Raw genomic sequence first — 18,484 nt, 5'->3', positions numbered from 1 at the left:
CTTGCTTAAGATGTACTTAACATAATTATAATATTGTAAAATGGTGACTTTGCTAATTCTTCTGACTTTCTTCCGATTTACTTTATAGTATTTCCTTTAAAAATTGTTGGGGGTTTTTAATGGGGTTTTATGTTTTGTTTTTAAAATTTGTTAGCCTTTAAAAGTGCATTAGGACAGAAATGGCAGGATTACTGCTACAGAATTATTGCGTTATTTTGTTTTGAAGGCCAAGTCTAGTATTAAAGGAATGAAGGCTTGGTCCCTGGCTGTATTCCTGTATTCCTGACATTCTTCTAAAATTCTAGATCTATCCTTGGGTAAGCTAAGGGCTTATATTTAGGACCCTCATCTTCAAAGCAGAGACACTGTTACCTAATGTAGTTGGCCATTCTGGAAACAATATAAAATAAATTAATATTTAAAGGATACATTAGCTCTGCATCTGATTATATAATCATCCAAATGAATTTATAATAGGAAGAAAAATTCTTCCACTGTTGAGGCTTCTAACTAGAAGAGAAAAAAATATCAGTTGAACTTGTAATTGACTCCAGTGGCATATAAGCAGATTATTAATTTTACTGTTTGTCCCTACAAATCATGAAACTTTCATCATCACCAGTACCTTCCTTTTAGTTTGTAGTATTTGTTTAAAAATCTGAAAAACTCAAGTGTCCAGAAAAGTGTAGAAACTATAACGAACTGCTACGTGCTACCGCACAAATTTACAAAATTTTAATAATTTGCTATATATTAGAAAACAGTTTTTAAGTACTGTATTATAGATGTATTATAACGTATGTATCTCTTCTGAAACCCGTTCTCCTCCCTTCCCACTCCAGAAGTAACCATGTACTCTTGAATTTGGTATTTATCATCCCCCTGCATGTTTCATACTTTTAAAAAACATGTGTATATATTGCTGAACAATGTATAGTATTGCATGTTTTCAAACCTTATGTAAACAGCATATTGAATGTATCTTTCTAAAACTTGCTTTTTCATCCTAGATTATATTTTTGAGATTCTTCCTTGTTCCATTTTACTGTAGTTTATGTATTTTGATTGCTGTAAGAGTATTTCATTATAAAGTACATCATTTACTTGTTCATTTTACTGTTTTTGAATACTTTTTTTTTCAGTATTCGAAAAAATGCTATTTCAAACATTCTTGCACATTTTTTCCCCTTGTGTTAGGTCATAAGAATTCTGTCACAAATCAGCTGTGGAACTTAATTAATACATTGACCCATTGCCAGGCACAATGGCTCACGCCTGTAATCCCAGCATTTTGGGAGGCCGAGGCGGGCGGATTACCCGAGGTCAGGAGTTCAAACCAGCCTGGCCAACATGGCGAAACCCCATCTCTACTAAAAATACAAAAAATTAGCTGGGTGTGGTGGCACACGCCTGTAATCCCAGCTACTCAGGAGGCTGAGGCCCAGGAATCACTTCAATGCAGGAGGCGGAGGTTGCATTGAGCCAGGATCGCGCCCTGCACTCCAGCCTGGGTGACAGAGTAAGACTCTGTCTCAAAAAAAAAAAAAAAAGACATTGACCCTCTTTAGGTCCAATGACCTGATCTGGAAGTAAGGGAGCACTTACTATGTGTGCTAAGCATTCTTCTCAGCATTTTCCATGTATTAGCTCATTCAAGTCTCACAACAACACTGTGAGGTAAGGAATATTACTATCTCCATTTTACAGTGAACAAATGGAAGCATGGGAAACTTACTGAAGGTTGCACAGCTAGTAAGTGGCAAAACTGGGATTTGAGTCTAGGAAACCTGGCTCAGGGACTCACACTCTTAAAAATCATGCCGTAATGCCATTATGCTGTATTGCCTAAGACAAATGCATATATACACGGGTATAAACACCTTGTCCAAAAAATGCCTATAGCCTTACTGAAGAGACTCCTTACAAATACCGTATAGATGAACAATGATGTGTGACAGTAGTTGTCACTGGCTCTTCCCTAGGTAGCCAGGGAAGGGCTCATTTATTGGAGAAAAGCAAAGGCATAGAAGGGATATTTTTGTGTAGGAATGGGAGATTGGGGATGTGTAAGAGATAAGATTGGGAGAAACCTCATTGTGTGTATATTTATTTATTTATAAAAATATTAATGTACTACCACAGTATATTATGTGCTCTATAAAAGCATTCAAAAAAAGAAAAAAATGAAAAATTATACATAAATAGGATTTCTAATGATCTTTCCCCACCCCCATTGTATTTTCTTGAACACCTAGGAATATCCTTACTCTGGGCTATAGAAATAATGGAAGGTTGTTACATAAATATATTTTATATAGGTAAATATTACATTCTGCTTTATTTATAGATATGTTCACACATGAATGATAGGGTCATCTATGTCCTTTGTCTTATATTTTTAAGACAAATGTATTCTTCATTCACGTCTCCCATGGTGTATCTGACCTGGTGCTCCACACATAAAGGGCATGCGTTAGGGTGACTGGCTTGCTCCTTTTACTTTGTGCCCAACTGTCTCAGGTACATGTTAGTGTTTAACAAACAACCCCAAAACTTGGATGAAGGCTAAATAACAATGGCTCAGAATTCTGTGGGTTACTCCACAGCTTCAGCTTTCTTACAGAGATTCTGGGCGTGGATGGTCTAAGATGGGCTCCCACGTATCTGACTGTTGGTTAGTTGGACTAGGAGAGCCTCAGCTGGGTCCTCTCATCTCAGCCGTATGTGGACTCTCATCTTCCGCACATGGTGGTCTCAAGGCAGCATTCCAAGAACATGAGAGTTGAAACTCCAACGTCTCACAATGTCAGCCCAGATTCAAGATTGAGGAAATAGATTCCACCTCTACATGGAAGAAGATAAAAGGCCACATTGCAAAGGAATGGAAGGAATTAACTGCAGCCATCTTTGAAAAAGTTCGCCATACCCACAGATTCAGATTTCTGTGAAAATCTAATAAAAGTATAGTTTAAAAGAGGAGTGAAATATATTTGGTTCTTTACTTCTTTTCATTTCCTGGAAGTACATAGGGTTTGATTTTTGTTTTTTCATTTTTACATGATGAATTCCTATGCTTTATGCTTTCCTCTTGCCCACACAGTCCTGTGTGGAACAATAGCCTACTGATAAGAATCAACTTGTATCCTGCTGCTAATCAATGAGAATTTCTCTGCCCTCATCACCTTAATCTAGGATATCCCTTCCAGAATACCAAGATAATGTAAGCTTTTATTTAGCAGGGTGATTTGCTAAACATTGTTCATAAGTAGTGCCCTTTTAGCTTAAGGCAGCCCTGAGCTACAACAGAAGACTGAATGGAGCTCTGTATACATTTTAGCTTCCTCATCTCACTCTTAAAGTGGGTTAGATGAAATCTGACAGGAGAGCATAGATCATTTGCCAGTGATGATATTCATAAGTAGTAAAAAAAGGAATGACCTGAAACATTTTTGTACTGTGTTTGTTATTCTTTTAAAGAGATTAGAGTTTTACTGAGACCACCAATTCTCTTTGGAGGCTGGGGATAGTAGCGTCAACATTCTCACTGATTAATGAAGTGGTGCTCACACTGGATTTGTGAACAGACCCATCATGTGCAGACTTCTGGTCTACTGAGGAGCATATGTCTCTTCATGTTTACAGTGGTGGAGTTTCCTTGCCCCTCTGCCAGTAACCACAAAATGATCAGTAATGAGAAGTAATTAAGTATCTAGAGGAAGCAAACAAAGGCATGAATTTCATGATACTCTCATGCTTTGTATTATCAGTGACTTCATTGTTTCTCTTGGCAAATTTTTAATGCATCTGTGCTTGGCCCAGGGGTGCATACTAGTGTAAAGAAAAATTTTGTAATAGCAACAGTGGTTTGGGATTTTCAGGGTACCAAAAAAAAAAAAAAAGGAAAGTTGCTTTTGTGTATACCAAATAATGATGCTTTATTCTTTATAAAGTGCTGACATAGTACCTGGTGAGTTTGCAAGGGAAGAAAACCTGCTTAGTTGTCAGTTTAACGCAGCCTAATGTGTTGTTATCTGTGACTGTCATAACCATAGAATGATGACCTTCAGGAGTGTAGCCTGGGAATCAGGAAACCCAGCCTCTGATCCCAGCTCTGCCTTTAATTAGCCAGGGTCTGTGTTGTTGCTTATAAAATGAGAATATTGGGATAGGTTGGCCCCATGAGGTCATTCAGGCTGGAACAAGGACCAAGGATTGTTTCCCTTGACCTCTACCCTGTTCCTCACCCGCTAATGGATTCCCCTGACAGCAGGATTAGGACCTGAAACTAGAAGATCTTTGAAGTCCTGGGATTTCCCACTTTAGAATTCTGGGATTCTCTGTTGTCTTGTATCTATGGATACAAATACAGTGCAGTTGGCAGTAAGAAGTAGATCCTGCTTTGTTTTCCTATGTAGTTCCTTTAGTCAGTTTTACTTGGGCTTAAGTTAGTTGAAATCATGGTGGATCTTGGTAAGGATGTGTCTATGCAAGAGGACTAGAAGAGAGTTTGTAATTATTTACTTAATTTATTTACAGAAAATGGCCAAATGTAAACAGAGGTCTATTCTACTCATTACCTTCCTCCAGCAGCCCCCCCAGCCAATCCCTTATTATAAAAGTTAGATTTTAAAAATCATTCTTTATTAATGTTGTATATTAAAAATTACATAGGTGCTATTTAGACATACTTTTTAGTCTTCATTTTCCTACTCATTTTTGTTTTAGAATTGTAGATGTGACTAGAGGATATTTTTGCTTGTATCAAGTAAGTGAAAAGCCTCAATAAAAGAAATCATTTTTGGTCTTGGTCATTTAATATGATATTGGGGTAGCCAAGCAAAACTACTCCAATTTAGAGAAAGAAAATAATAATAATAATGATAGCTAGCATGTATTCATTCCTGATCATATACAAGCCCATCCTAAATGCCTTCCTTTGATTAACTCATTTAATCCTCTCAAAAACATTTGTTATTACCTCATTTTGCAGAGGAAGTAATTGAAGCTTGAAGCCTTTCTTTTTTTGGGGAGGGGGACAGATCCCACACTGTCGCCTAGGCTGGAATGCAGTGGTACAATCTCGTGTCACTGCAACCTCCGCCTCCCAGGTTCAAGGGATTCTCCTTCAAGGGATTCTCCTGCCTCAGCCTCCTGAGTAGCTGGGACTACAGGCGCACGCCACCACACCCAGCTAATTTTTGTATTTTTACTAGAGGCGGGGTTCCACGGTGTTGGCCAGGATGGTCTCGATCTCGACCTCATGATCTGCCTGCCTTGGCCTCCCAGTGTGCTGGGATTACAAGCATGAGCCACCTGCTCTCGGCCCGCTTGAAGCCTTTTTAAATAACTTGCCAAAGGTCATACTGCTAAAAAGTGGCAGAGTCAGAGTCAGGCCGTAATTTAGGCAGTCTGGCTTCAGAGCCTACTAAATCACTATGCTGTATCTACTTAGCTCTTATAAAAAGGTATACATAGTAAAGGAAAAATCCTGGTTTAACATTAATTTATTCAACAAACATTTATGAAATGAAGCCCCTACTATGTCAAGTATTGTGCTAGACAATTTTGTTTTAACTAGCTTATTTTCTTTTCTTTCTTTCTTTCTTTCTTTCTTTCTTTCTTTCTTTCTTTCTTTTTTTCTTTTCTTTTCTCTCTTTTCTTTCTTTTCTTTCTTTCTTTCTTTCTTAGACAGAGTTTTGCTCTTGTTACCCAGGCTGTAGTGCAGTGGCGTGATCTCGGCTCACTGCGACCTCTGCTTCCAGGGTTCAAGCAATTTTCCTGCCTCAGCCTCCCAAGTAGCTGGGATTACAGGCACCTGCCACCATGCGGCTAATTTTTTTGTATTTTTAGTAGAGATGGGGTTTCACCATGTTGGCTAGGCTGGTCTCGAACTCCTGACCACAGGTGATCCACCCACCTCAGCCTCCCAAAGTGCTGGGATTACAGGTATGAGCCACCGTGCCCGGCCTACCTTATTTTCATATCTGGACCAATCTCCAATTTGTTGAATTCTGAGTATCCAGAATTGCACAAAAATGTGAGTAATGTAAATTCACAAACCCCTAGCCTTTGAGTCTATTCAGTAAAGTTACTCTGTTTTCATATATTGTTTATGTGCAAAACCTATATATTTGAATTCGTAGTTATTTTTAAATTTTCATGTGCTTTTCTCAACCACTGCTATCATCTTGAAGTGGCAGGAGACATGTCTTAATAGAAAGACTATGAGATTGTGGAATCAAATAAAACTGGTCTTAAATCACAGCTCCAACACTGGGCGTCTGTGAGCCTTTAAATGTAAAATGGAGATAATGGTACTTGCTAATGGATTTATTATTAATATTTGGTGAGCACAGGGCCCCTATTGTTCATGTCTGTATCCCCATGTCCTACAGAGTTGGACCTCAGCAGGGATTTATTGAGTGATTGAATCGTGCAGTCCTCAGCAGAGCTGGTTGGCTCTGAATAGGAGCTGCCTCATGGTAAAGATGATTCATTTGTGAACCACTGGCTAGAAATTTAGAAAAAGGGTACTGAGAACCTACTGAAGTAGCTGTGTATAGACCTCGTACCACATGCCAGGCACTGTTTTAAGCGCTTCAGTTCATTTATTTATCTTAAAGAATTTTAGCCTGAAGTAAATGAAAAAAAAAAAAAAAACCTGTAGGAAGAGGGTTGGTAAAGGTGAATTACGCGTGGAGACTCTCGTAAGAGATAGCAAAGACAAATAAATTAATATCAATTTCAGGGCAGCACTGGTGGCTATAAAAAGCTCAGAAAGTGTGTGTGTGTGAGTGCACACGCACACTCATGCTGGGTGGGGAAGAAATGTTAGATCCACACAACTTACTGGAAATCTCCATTTAATTTCACTGAATTTTGTAAACTTTTGATCATAAATACCCTGATCTGCTAGCCCTCACCCCCAGCCCTCTCACAGACACACTCACATGCATGAAATGAACTGAGTATGCACTACACTACTTTTTTTTTTAATTGACAGCACCATTAACCATCATTAGTTCTGTTTTTAAGCATGTAACATTTTATTAAGGCAGTGTCACTTAAACTTGGTTTAGGGGGAAATTTTAGACATAAATTGTTTGTTTTGATGGCAAGAAGACTGCATAACACGGAGTGAGTCTGTGCTAACTGTAGGACACTCATGGCCAAGGAACAAAGCTGGGAGTGATCCAAAGCTTTAAGTTTGAATATATTTAACACCGCATACTTTGCTGAGTTTAGAGGGCAGACTGTCTGCTGTCTTTACATTTGCACTTGCATTTCCCCCATCTTTACACAGAACCTTTAAGCTAAGATTTAGTTCCCTGAGAGGAGAATGGAAAGAGATGTATTAAGATTATGGGGTTCTCAGCAGAGCTGGTTGGCCCCTTTAATATTAACTGACTTATGGTAAATGTGATTCATCTATGAAAATAGTGGCTATAAATAGATGTTAATAGTGCTCAGTTGCAGAACAGCCAGGTTGTGCTCACATGGCCAGATTAGGGGAAAAAATCCTGTTGGGTATTTTATGTGGTCTTTCAAAACAAAAAAAAGTTTCCTTTTATTGCCCTAGTCACCCACATTTGAAGACACTAAACTCAGTTCAGCCAGCTGCAGTAAAGCTATCTGATGGCTAAAAAAAGACAAATTGACAACAAGATAACCTAATTTAGCAATAAGCCTCCTTGATCTTTTTTCTCCTATTTTCAGTAAAAATCACTGAAACATTTTCTTAGTGATATTTTTCCTTGTAGGGCATAGACAATTCTTTAGACAAGGGATTGGAAAGTGGGGGTGTATGATTCAGGTTCATATTCCCAAGGATTCTAAGTCCTAAGAGAAAGTCAAAGCCACAGAGAGAAAATCAAATAAGAGCTTCAGAAGGTGGTGCAGTAGTCATCTCATCCATCACCCAGAGTATCAGGCACTCAGTATTTTCCATCATCACCTGCTCACTTGTTATATACCTGTGAGTGTCCCAAAGTGCTTCCTTGTTGTGAGCTGAAATCCAGCTCCCAGGAACTTTGGTTTATGTATCCTGGTTCTGCCTCCAGAGCTAAAGCAAGCCAAGCTACTCTTCTTGCCACAATGTAGTCCTTTAACCAAAAGGACTCTATTCTTCTTTATTCCAAATGAAACACTCAGTTTCTTTATCCATTTCTTATACCACCTAGTTTCAGTCTCCTCCACCCACAACTCACAAACACATTTTGATTGTGCCCCTTCAGCCCAGGGTCTTTCTTAAAGATATGCATGGGGGGCGGTTCCAAGATGGCCGAATAGGAACAGCTCCAGTCTCCAGCTCCCAGCGTGAGTGACACAGAAGACGGGTAATTTCTACATTTCCAACTGAGGTACCGGGTTCATCTCACTGGGGTGTGTTGGACAGTGGCTGCAGGACAGTGGGTGCAGCCCACCGAGCGAGAGCCTAAGCAGGGCATGGCATCACCTCACCTGGGAAGCACAAAGGGGAAGGGAATTCCCTTTCCTAGCCAAGGGAAACCGTGACACACAATACCTGGAAAATCGGGTCACTCCTACCCTAATACTGCACTTTACCAAGGGTCTTAGCAAACGTCACACTAGGAGATGATATCCTGTGCCTGACTCGGAGGGTCCCACGCCCACGGAGCCTCCCTCATTGCTAGCACAGCAGTCTGAGATCTAACTGCAAGATGGCAGCGAGGCTGGGGATGTGAAGGACCTCTTCAAGCAGAACTACAAACCACTGCTCAATGAAATAAAAGAGGACACAAACAAATGGAAGAACATTCCGTGCTCATGGATAGGAAGAATCAATATTGTGAAAATGGCCATACTGCCCAAGGTAATTTATAGATTCAATGCCATCCCCATTAAGTTACCAATGACTTTCTTCACAAAATTGGAAAAAACTACTTTAAAGTTCACGTAGAACCAAAAAAGAGCCCACGTTGCCAAGACAATCATAAGCCAAAAGAAAAAAGATGGAGGCATCATACTACCTGACTTCAAACTATACTACAAGGCTACAGTAACCAAAACAGCATGGTACTGGTACCAAAACAGAGATATAGACCAATGGAACAGAACAGAGTCCTCAAAAATAATACCACACATCTACAACCATCTGATCTTTGACAAACCTGACAAAAACAAGAAATGAGGAGAGGATTCCCTATTTAATAAATGGTGCTGGGAAAACTGGCTAGCCATAAGTAGAAAACTGAAACTGGATCCCTTCCTTATACCTTATACAAAAATTAATTCAAGATGGATTAAAGACTTAAATGTTAGACCTAAAACCATAAAAACCCTAGAAGAAAACCTAGGCAATGCCATTCAGGACATAGGCATGGGCAGGGACTTCATGTCTAAAACACCAAAAGTAATGGCAACAAAAGCCAAAATTGACAAATGGGATCTAATTAAACTAAAGAGCTTCTGCACAGCAAAAGAAACTACCATCAGAGTGAACAGGCAACCTACAGAATGGGAGAAAATTTTTGCAAACTACTCATCTGACAAAGGGCTAATACCCAGAACATACAAAGAACTCAAACAAATTTACAAGAAAAAAACAAACAACCCCATCAAAAAGTGGGCAAAGGATATAACAGACACTTCTCAAAAGAAGACATTCATGCAGCCAACACACACATGAAAAAATGCTCATCATCACTGGCCATCAGAGAAATGCAAATCAAAACCACAATGAGATACCATCTCACACCAGTTAGAATAGCAATCATTAAAAAGTCAGGAAACAACAGGTGCTGGAAAGGATGTGGAGAAATAGGAACACTTTTACACTGTTGGTGGGACTGTGAACTAGTTCAACCATTGTGGAAGACAGTATGGCGATTCCTCAAGGATCTAGAACTAGAAATACCATTTGACCCAGTCATCCCATTACCAGTTATATACCCAAAGGATTATAAGTCATGCTGCTATAAAGACACATGCACACGTATGTTTATTGTGGCACTATTCACAATAGCAAAGACTTGGAACCAATCCAAATGTCCATCAATGACAGACTGGATTAAGAAAATGTGGCATATATACACCATGGAATACTATGCAGCCATAAAAAGGATGAGTTCATGTCCTTTGTAGGGACATGGATGCAGCTGGAAACCATCATTCTCAGCAAACTATCGCAAGAACAGAAAACCAAACACCGCATGTTCTCACTCATAGATGGGAATTGAATAATGAGAACACTTGGATGCAGGAAAAGGAACATCACACACCGAGGCCTGTTGTGAGGTGGGGGATTGGGGCAGGGATAGCATTAGGAGGAATACCAATGTCAGTGAAGAGTTAATGGGTACAGCACACCAACATGGCACATGTATACATGTGGGATATAACAAACCTGCACGTTGTGCACATGTACCGTAGAACTTAAAGTATAATTTAAAAAAAAGAGAGAATTAAGAAGCCATTGAAGTAATTACTATAAAGCGTCAACAATATTGTGGGAAATTATGAATGATATAGTACTAACTGAGGAAAGCATGATCCAAATTGCCTGTACATTATGATTTTAACTATATAAAATGTACATACGTGTATATAAAGGCAAGGAAAAATGGAAAAGTGAAGTTAGTTGATATTTGAATAAACTGAATTATGCTTCTCCTTTAACTTTTTTTCAAAATTAGCCTGGTGTTGTTATATAATGCATTTTAAAACAAATGAGTAAATAATACAAAAAAGATATGAGTGGAATTGGGTATAACTTCCCAGATATTAAACACAACTAAAGCAGTGAATTGGTAAAAGTATATACTCAGGGAAGATCTTAGCAGCTTTTCTGATAGTGGTTCTGTTGGAATTTTAAGTATGGATCCAAAAATTTGATAGTAGGTGTTTGTTTATGCCATTCTCCTGCCTCAGCCTCCCGAGTAGCTGGGACTACAGGCGCCCGCCACCTCGCCCGGCTAGTTTTTTGTATTTTTTAGTAGAGACGGGGTTTCACCGTGTTAGCCAGGATGGTCTCGATCTCCTGACCTCGTGATCCACCCATCTCGGCCTCCCAAAGTGCTGGGATTACAGGCTTGAGCCACCGCGCCCGGCTGTGTGTTTCTTGATACATCAGGAGACAGGATATTATTTCCCCAGTTTGCAGCATCCTCATCTGCAAGATTCAGGAATTTTCAATAACTTTACCTTATAAACAATGGACTAGAGATAAAACGCTAGGTATTCTGACTTTTTTTTTTCTCTATGCTCATGCTCAATTAATTGACATTTACACTCTTTTTAGTTTGGAAGTGTTCTTTGGTTTCTTGTTTTCTAAGTGCTGCAGTCAGAGAAGCTGTTGCATTGTAGATACAGAATAAACAGCCGCTGATGAGGTCCAGTAGGGCAGACTTACATCATGCCTTTTCTTAGCTGTGTGTTGTGAAGAAAGGACAAAAAGAAATGTAAAAATCTTCAAGTATAAATAGTGATTTATCCAAGTTTTCCATTACAAATCAGTGACTCTTTAAAGATTCTTTTCTCATTTAAGGTTGAAATAGGACTGAGAATGTTTTCCAGATCTTTGTAGAATACAGCAGAAAAAGGAAATTATTTTTATGTAGTCCAAGTTAGGTTTAAATGCATTTTTAAATGCCACACTTCCAACCCTAGATCAGAGCTCTTGAAAATCATATGATTCTTTTAACAGTTTTCAAACTACATCACTTTCCCTATTTCTTCCAACTCCATGCTCTGGTTTTTCTTAGAAGTACAGTGATATTGAGCCAGTCACTTAACCTTTCTATTTTCTTTGAATTTTTGTCCATTTGGACCTTGGAGCCAGTTTTGTCCAATCCCCTTATACTGTAACCAAATCCCAGCAAGGTTAACTGATGTGCCTATGGTCATGCCCCGAGCCAACACCAGAAGGCAGGTCTCTTGCCTACATCTCTGTTGCTCTTTCCATTGCATCACTTCTTGTTCATAGGCCAACCCCTGTTTCCTCCAGCTCTAAGAAGATGTGAATCCTAAAAGATAAAAATGTACCTTTCAGAGCACCTGAAGTTTCCTACAAATTTTTATTTCTGTGAACCATCTTCTTCACCTTTTAGGTAACAATAGGTCACCCTGAGTACCTTTTGTCCTCCTCTTGCCTAGGCCAACCCAGCATAATAAGGACCTTGCGGTAAACAGTTGATTCAGAGGAGGTCAAGCGTTTCCATCTTTACATTCCAACATGAGGTCGTCCCTTTCTTTCATCTAAGGACTAGAATCATCTGTGACTAGAATAGAGATGGGTTATTGTAGAGAAGATGTTGCAACCCTTAAAGTGCCTTGGGCAAACCCCAACTTCTAAGTCATTTGGTTCCCCTTTCCCAGCATCTCAGGTATATTCCATTTATCTTCCTATAACTGGCAGAAAGTTTAATAACTTCTTGCCTCTGAAGCATATAAGTTTAGTCTGAAACATTTACACTTTCTCTTTTTAGGGGAAGAGAGGGAAACTAACTTTTGTAAAGCTTCTGTTTTGTGCCAAATAACATGATTCATGCTTCCTATTCCTTACGTCTTTTTTTTTTAGACACATGGAGTTGATATTATTCTCTTCATTCTACCAGTGAAAACACTGAAGTATTGTAAAGCTCACAGCTTATTATATTAATAGTAGAAATACAGGTTCACGAATAAATACAAAATACTAGAAAATACTGTAAATAATGTTCAATGCACAAAGTGTTTTGGGAGGATTTGAGAAAGAATGACTAATTCTGCCAAAGGGCCTTAGCACAGCCATCTCAGAGATAAGCTTTATCTTGGAGAATGAAAAAGGGTGCCCAGGCCGTACGTATAGGTAGCAGGTGGATGAAAAACACAGTAAGTGGGGAATATCAAATTGTCCCTTTGCTGAAGCACAGGAGGTATTCAGTGGTGAAAGGTGAGGGCAGAAAGGTCAACTGTGGATATGCGTCACAGGGCTGTTTATAATAAGTGAGATGAAACAACCACGTATCCAGCAAATAATAGGGAATAATTAAATGGATCTTAGAATATCTGTGCACATATTCTGTGGCCAGTGAAGCAGCCAGTAAAAGTCAAGATTTCAAGGAATATTTAATAATGTAGGAAAATATTCGTAATTTGTAGTAAGTTTAAAAATTTGGAAAAAAATTGATTTATCTATTACGTTGTTTTCACATTTGTGAAGTATTTTTCACAAGAGAAAAGGGGATGAATGAAATAAAACCTTGAAATTTATCAACAATGCAGTAGCATGTTGCCTTGATAGCAGCTGGTTTGATTATCCATGAGGTGAGAAAAGAAGACTAAGGAAATTTGAATGTAGACTATAAATTAGATGACATTAAGAAGTTATTGTTAATCTTATTAGATGTATTAATGGCATTGTGTTTATGTGAAGAATGTGCTTTTTATTTTTCCAGATGCATGATGAAGTATTTAAATGTGAAATGACATGTTCTCCTGGGATTTACTTTTAAATACTCCAGAAAAAAATAATGGCAGGTGATAGAGGTGAAATAAGTATGGCAAAATATTGAGGATTGCTGAAGATGGGTAAAGAGTACATGGGTTTTATTCTTCTTTCTACTTTTTGTATATTTGGAAATGTTCATAATAAAAGATTTAAAAGAAAGCACTAGACACATAGTACTGGATACATAAACATTTTAAGAAGTGGTTTTCTTGGCCGGGCGTGCTGGCTCACTCCTGTAATCCCAGCACTTTTGGAGGCTGAGGTGGGCGGGTCACCTGAGGTCAGGAGTTCAAGACCAGCCTGGCCAACATGGTGAAACTCGTCTCTACTAAAAATGTAAAAACTAGCCAGGCATGGTGGTGGACGCCTGTAATCCCAGCTACTCGGGGGGCTGAGGCAGGAGAATTGCTTGAACCCAGGAGACGGAGGTTGCAGTGAGCCAACACAGTGCCACTGCACTCCAGCCTCAGTGACAGAGTGAGACTCTGTCTCAAAAAAAAAAAAAAAGAAAAGAAACAAGATGTGGTTTTCTTAAAAGAAAAAAAGAAAGTGCCATGGGGGAAAGGGGAGAAAAGAAGAAGGAAGGTACCAAGCTTGACTATCAGGCATACACAGAGAAGCAGGAGAATAAACTATGTCCCAGGAGCCAAGAGAGAATTATTTCAAGGAGCAAAGAACTGCTGTGACCTCATTTTAACAACATTACCACTGCTTAGAACAACTTTGGAACTCCACTTTTGGAGTCATCTGCTTTGAAATATCCTTCAGCTGGGGCAAAGCCTGGTTCTTTAAAGGCGAACTCAATTTCTGACAATAAGAACAGGTTCCTTAAAACCAAATCTAGTGAATCTAGTGGTCAGCTCATGCCTATTTTGGTCAAAAGAACCAATTGTGACCTTAAAATAACGGGACTGGCTTTTATGTGTGACCTTCAAAGGAGGTTTGAAGACATTTCCAAAATATGTCAGCCCTGACACTTTTTCAGAATAAGCTTCATAAGATAAAACCTTTGATAACGTTACACATTTGGATTAATAACTCAGGGCTTTTGTTTTTCATATTCCATCTACTTTGGTTAAATGTTAAATCTTGCCGGGTGTGGTGGCTCATGCCTGTAATCCCAACACTTTGGGAGGCCGAGGCTGGTGGATCATCTGAGGTCAGGAGTTTGAGACCAGCCTGACGAATATGGTGAAACCTCGTCTCTACTGAAATTACAAAACTTAGCCAGGCGTGGTGGCATATGCTTGTAGTCCTGCTCAGGAGGCTGAGGCAGGAGAATCGCTTGAACCTGGGAGGCGGAATTTGCAGTGAGCCGAGATCACGCCACTGCACTCCAGCCTGGGCAACAGAGTGAGACTCCATCTCAAAAAAAAGTTACATATTTGGTGTCTTGGAGCTTCAGTGTATTTTCTATAATCCAAATATAAGCAAAGCAGTAAGAAACAGCATGGTGGACAGCAGGGTAAAGAACACAGGTTCTGGAGTCAGCCTGGCTGAGTTATAATCTTGCTTCCCTCACAACTTCTGCTGTCCAAATTGGGTCAAACGACTTCATTTCTTCAGGACTCGGTGTTTTACAGGTTATTGGGAGGATTAGAGATGAGACATGTAAGATGCTGTGCCTGGTACCTAGAACAGGATAGGAACTCATAACTTATCCTGATGGAGATGTCATAATGATACAACTTTATCTCCTGATTCAGCAGACATGCCTTCCCTCTTGGAACATCAAATGAGATAAGAAAATAACTAGTGGATTTTTAGCATCACGAGGAGAGTACATTACTCAGGCCCTACCTTACCAAAGGGAGGGAGTTCTTCTAGTCAGTGCTAAACAAGTATTTTAAGAGCGTGTGTTATTTTGTGCCTAACTGAGATGGAGATTGGCAAGCTGAAGAAGTTGGGATTTGACCAAGAACCGGTGCTTGTTGTTTAGTAGAGAGGTGATAGGGAGCTATGATCCTGCCAGTTTGGAGGGACTTAACATGAAATGACTGCTTGGTCCAAGCTGGCTACAACTGTTCCAAAAAAGATGACGAAGGCTACTAATTCAGAGGGGGATACTCACCCAGGCTATCACTGGTCTGTCTCTTCCACCAAGCAAGACTGTTTTAATCCTTCTCTAACACAACAGCAACACAAAATGTACTGTCTCCAGGCACAATGCTAAGGCACTTTGTGTACACTAAATCGTTAGGCACTGAAAACAACCCTGTAAGGTAGATACTGTGATTCATCTGCACTTTATGGGTTAAAGTAACCTAAACCTAAAGAGGTTAAGTGAATCTGCCCCAAGCCACAGAGCTGGCAAGTGGCAGAACAGGAATTCAAACTGGCTTCAGAGCCCACCCAGTCTTTGCAAGCCTACTTTCTAATGCCTGAATTCCTTCTCTTTAGGAAGAATGATCTGTGTAAAGTCGGGAGAGACATCTCAGCAATTATGGTACACCATTGACTATATCAGTAAAATTGAAGCAGCTAGTATCTTTCACCAAAGACCTGCATCACAAAGTGGTGAGAAGAGAAAAAACATAGATCACCAGGGAGAAAGAAAAAAGCCTGGGTTTGCTCAAATCTGCGATTAAGGCACAGAGTGAATTAAATTCAAGCTTCTGTATTACTGTTCATTATTCAGTTCATTCTAGGCAGTAGGGAGGGAGTTATTATAAAGCAGGAGCTTATAACAGCTGTTAGACTCTGCTTAAGTCAAAAATCATCAAGAATCATCAAAAAGCATCAAGGAAAATACATAGAGCAAACAGTCACCCTGCTGTGCTTTTCTTGATGCTTTTTGGTGGTAACGTGACTGTGACTAGACCCTATGAATTTGGGTTAAGTCCTGGGTTCTTCAAACTGATAAAAGGTTTCTTCTCATGTCTTCCTCTAAGAAGGGCCATCTCCACCCTTTCCAAAGTCCCACTCATCGCTACGAAGGAGTGCTTTCCCCATGCTCCCTCATGAGGTGAGGTTGGCTTACCCAGAGTACTTCCCAGGCTTGTTGCATAGATCTGGACCTCAGACTCTCTGAGGTCTGTGGGAATGGGGATAGATTGAGCTTGGGGGTTCTTCCCACTGTGTGTGGTTCCATACAGCCCTTTGTTAGAAAGCACCCAGGGCAGCCAAGAGTGCGTGTTGACTAAGGAGGGTGGCTGCTGCTAGGAACTATAAGTAAATAAATGGATGTCAGAAGCTTACAATTAAGGGGGGAAACAAAGAATCATTACTCTCCCTTAAGCATGTTGCTTTGGATGTTTTAGCAATGATTATGAAGCGTTTACACACAGACTAAACTAAGCTCTTTGCGTTCCTTGCAAGGTAGAGAGCCTGCCAAGTCAATTTCAGCATGCGAAACCCAGACAATTATTCTTTTGGCATTTAGGAGCTGCCACTGTTTTTGCTAGGGGTGGGGGATGGCAGCCTGTTGACACAGGAAGCCTTCATAAGGAAAGAGAAGTCAACTTTAACCCCAGTTTTTTAAAAAAGAGAAATCCTGTCAGGGTTCTCACATTCCCACCTCTTATGCTAAACCTCTTGTCACACAGCCAGTGGGAGAAGCCTTTGGGCTCAGAAGTGCCACACACGCTTTGATGCCCACAGCGTGCAACTCATTCATAGCAGTTTTCATATCCTCTTCCTAGCAGCTCATTTGTGAGTGTGTACATGCAGACAGTTGGTAGATGTATTTCTAGTAATAACCAATGAAAAGATAAGTTCTTGAGATTATGGTTTGGTTCATCACATAATATATGCTTTATCATGGTCGTTCTCAACCTGTAAGCCCAGAACTCCTGGGAGGTTTCAGAGTTGACAAAAGGGGACCCTGCAATCCATATAGCAAAAGCATTGTGAGAAATGAGTATGTCTATTATGTCTTCAGAATAGCCCTGGATACTATTGTGATTGATAGCTTATAAGCTGCTTTAAAGTTTTCTGAATTTATTATAGGCTTTTATGACTATGTCTTCACTCAGTCAATGAATAGAAAAAGCTACAACTATCAGTGGAGAATTTGGAAATTTTTTGTTACAGAAAAGGAGTTTTCATCCTAGAAAGGGTGTGTAAGCAGTGTCCAAAGGTCTTTTCTGTGTGGCTGCTAAACAAAAGACTCCTTTCTTATTATTGAAACTTTTGGTGGTGTTTTCTGACGCAAACGATTTCATGTCTGTATCAGAACTGCCCTGTTGATATAGCTGCAGCTAAAGAATGGGCTGAAGGCATTTGGTCTTACAGACTGTTAATCTGGAAAAAGTAAATGATGTGGTTTTTTTTTTTTTTAATGTTATTAAAGACTTTATGCATCTAACCCACTCTCTTCAGTACAAGTTACCATGCACATCATAATTACTTGCAGGTATTTGAGAGATGATTGTAGTTTAACATGGTGGTGGCTACATCTGGAGGCCTGAATCCAAAGTATTCTTATTTTTAGCCTTTAATAGGGACTGCTTCTTCCAGTATGTTGGCTACAGTATTTAAAGTAGAGATTTGCTGGCTCTATACTACAAAGGACCAAATCACCAATAGTCACTTGCTCCATCAGGGATACAGTCATTTGTTGCACAGATGCTAACAGAGGCAGGCAGATCACCTGAGGTCCAGAGTTCAAGACCAACCTGACCAACATGGCGAAACCCACTCTCTACTAAAAAAAAAAAATACAAAAATTAGCACGGTGTGGTGGCAGGTGCCTGTAATCCCAGATACTCTGGAGGCTGAGGCAGGGAGAATCATTTGAAGCTGGGAGGTAGAGGTTGCAATGAGCCGAGATCGCACCACTGCACTCCAGCCTGGGTGACAGAGCAAGACTCTGTCTCAAAAAAAAAAAAAAAAAAAAAAAAAAAGTAATAATATATTCAGCACTGAAAATGGGGAAGCAAGCACAAAGAATTTTTAAAATTTACCTTTAATTCAATCATGCAGAGATTTATACCCTTGACCTTTTGTATAGTTTCCCATAGACTTTCTTCTCTTTGTATCTGTTATACTATGCGTATTGCTTAGGGAACATTAGCTATTGTCATAAATCTTCCA

The 18,484-nt window shown here is 39.6% G+C and overlaps 2 protein-coding genes across 2 annotated transcripts in view; one reads left to right on the top strand and one right to left on the bottom strand.

Moving 5' to 3' along the window:
- The window catches only part of LOC117083604 (collagen alpha-1(VIII) chain), a 554,637-nt gene that overhangs the window by 289,179 nt on the left and 246,974 nt on the right, over positions 1-18,484 (top strand). The window lies entirely within an intron of this gene.
- The window catches only part of FILIP1L (filamin A interacting protein 1 like), a 277,714-nt gene that overhangs the window by 86,268 nt on the left and 172,962 nt on the right, over positions 1-18,484 (bottom strand). The window lies entirely within an intron of this gene.

The sequence above is a fragment of the Trachypithecus francoisi genome, unplaced genomic scaffold (assembly GCF_009764315.1).
Source record: "Trachypithecus francoisi isolate TF-2019V2 unplaced genomic scaffold, Tfra_2.0 Lachesis_group0, whole genome shotgun sequence".
Taxonomy (NCBI): domain Eukaryota; kingdom Metazoa; phylum Chordata; class Mammalia; order Primates; family Cercopithecidae; genus Trachypithecus; species Trachypithecus francoisi.
Note: the sequence above shows the minus strand (reverse complement) of the source record. Positions and strands in the feature narration are given on the sequence as shown.